The following is a 2,500-nucleotide window of genomic DNA, read 5'->3' as shown; positions in this document are numbered from 1 at the left end:
AGGCGGTCGCACGCCTTCGGCTCGCCCCACCGGCAGGACGTCCCACGATACATGCCAGTTAAACACCGACGGGCGGTGAACCAACAGCGTGGGACACAAATCCAACTACGAGCTTTTTAACCGCAACAACTTTAATATACGCTATTGGAGCTGGAATTACCGCGGCTGCTGGCACCAGACTTGCCCTCCAATAGATACTCGTTAAAGGATTTAAAGTGTACTCATTCCGATTACGGGGCCTCGGATGAGTCCCGTATCGTTATTTTTCGTCACTACCTCCCCGTGCCGGGAGTGGGTAATTTGCGCGCCTGCTGCCTTCCTTGGATGTGGTAGCCGTTTCTCAGGCTCCCTCTCCGGAATCGAACCCTGATTCCCCGTTACCCGTTACAACCATGGTAGGCGCAGAACCTACCATCGACAGTTGATAAGGCAGACATTTGAAAGATGCGTCGCCGGTACGAGGACCGTGCGATCAGCCCAAAGTTATTCAGAGTCACCAAGGCAAACGGACCGGACGAGCCGACCGATTGGTTTTGATCTAATAAAAGCGTCCCTTCCATCTCTGGTCGGGACTCTGTTTGCATGTATTAGCTCTAGAATTACCACAGTTATCCAAGTAACGTGGGTACGATCTAAGGAACCATAACTGATTTAATGAGCCATTCGCGGTTTCACCTTAATGCGGCTTGTACTGAGACATGCATGGCTTAATCTTTGAGACAAGCATATGACTACTGGCAGGATCAACCAGGGAGCTGCGTCAACTAGAGCTGAGCAGCCGGCCGCCCGGGAGTGTGTCCCGGGGGCCCGCGCGAACACGCAAGCGTCCGCTCAATTATTCTGCAAACAGGAGGAGGCTGAGCTCCCCTGCACAATACACCTCGAAACCCTCTCAGGTCCCGGCGGCGCGCAGCGCCGTCCTAAGTACTTGGTCGGGTTCGAGAGAGGCGCAATCGCCCGGAGTTAGGCGAGTAGACGCTTTAGGTGCGACCACCCGTGCTCCCAACTGAGCTTGCCGCTGCCGACAGAGGCCCGGGAGCGTGCTGTCGTGGCATTGCCGGCGGGAGACAACACGCGCCACCTACGGTGACCGGCAGCTCCAACGCCAGCGCCACAGAAGGGCAAAGGCCCCACGTGGGTGCCGAAGCGAACTCTCCCAGCACAGCGCACGTGCCAACACGTCTGCACAACTGCGATACAAACCACCAGCGAGAACCGCTGGGGCGACCGAGCAGCAGACGGCGTCGCGGCGCCGAGTGCCGGGCGGCGGCGCATCCTCAACGCACACAGTCCTCAATCGGACCAGCACACTGCAGATGTCCACCGCGCTTCGCACCGGGCCGGCGAGGACCCACTTTGGCTGCACGGCGCCGCGCGCAGGGTGCCCCGGCGCGCAGCTGCGCCGCCTGCCGCGTCCGTCGGCCGGCGCGCCTGCCACTGGGCGCCCCCACCAGCCGGCTGTAGCGCGTGCGCCCACGCACCGCGCGGCCAGCACGCCGGGCGGCCCCCCCCTCACCGGCCGGGGACAGTCCCACCCACCCACAGCCGCGTATCGCTTCACACCCAGATCCACATTCACGTTCATTGGTGTGGTGGGTATCGCTGACACAACCGCGTCATAGCTGTACCGATCGTTGCCCTCACAGATGTACCTCCAGCAAGATCAACCGCACCACAACGGGTTACCAGTTGTTCATTTGCGTAACGTCACCAGTAAACGTACACGTCCACGTCCATCCCCGTTTGCAAAGTCAACTATTATTGCATGCCTGCCTGTCAGGTGTCAAGACACACTACATCCGCTCACATCCACGCAACAAAATGTGCCCGACTAGAGGGCACGTGGAAGGTGCCCCCGTACGTATGCGATGTCCATTGCGCGACGAACTGTCAACCGGCCTCTGTAGCATGTCGCAGATGTGGAACGCGGGACACCGTGCTATCACATTGTGTGAGAAGAGACTACTATGTCTGCATACACGCGCCACTACATGAACAGACGGCTCATGCTGATCGCCATCCACTGCGTCCATTACTCCCACACGTCTCTATGGCGTACCACACTGCAATACAGCTGTTATGGGGAGATGACACGTAGCTGTGTACACAACATTCTGAGCGGGTTGCGGTTGGACAACAATACATTAATGTAACGTGTCATATGCCATTTACAGAGCAGGTTAAGGCACAACGTGGGTTATGTTAAGGCACAACGTGGGTTATGTTAAGGCACAACGTGGGTTAGGTTAAGGCACAACGTGGGTTAGGTTAAGGCACAACGTGGGGTAGATTGCGGCACAACTTGGGGTAGATTGCGGCACAACTTGGGGTAGATTGCGGCACAACTTGGGGTAGATTGCGGCACAACTTGGGGTAGATTGCGGCACAACTTGGGGTAGATTGCGGCACAACTTGGGGTAGATTGCGGTACAACTTGGGGTAGATTGCGGTACAACTTGGGGTAGATTGCGGTACAACTTGGGGTAGATTGCGGTACAAC

General features: G+C 57.5%; 1 non-coding gene across 1 annotated transcript in view; it reads right to left on the bottom strand.

The window, feature by feature from the left end:
- LOC126150028 (small subunit ribosomal RNA) overlaps positions 1–754 on the bottom strand; it is a 1,909-nt gene extending 1,155 nt beyond the window's left edge. Inside the window, exon 1 of the ribosomal RNA XR_007531275.1 lies at positions 1–754. This exon is cut by the window's left edge and continues 1,155 nt beyond it. This is a non-coding gene — a ribosomal RNA (small subunit ribosomal RNA).
- Between the last annotated feature and the right edge of the window lie 1,746 nt (positions 755–2,500).

This window comes from Schistocerca cancellata, unplaced genomic scaffold (assembly GCF_023864275.1).
Source record: "Schistocerca cancellata isolate TAMUIC-IGC-003103 unplaced genomic scaffold, iqSchCanc2.1 HiC_scaffold_964, whole genome shotgun sequence".
Classification (NCBI taxonomy): Eukaryota; Metazoa; Arthropoda; class Insecta; order Orthoptera; family Acrididae; genus Schistocerca; species Schistocerca cancellata.
Note: the sequence above shows the minus strand (reverse complement) of the source record. Positions and strands in the feature narration are given on the sequence as shown.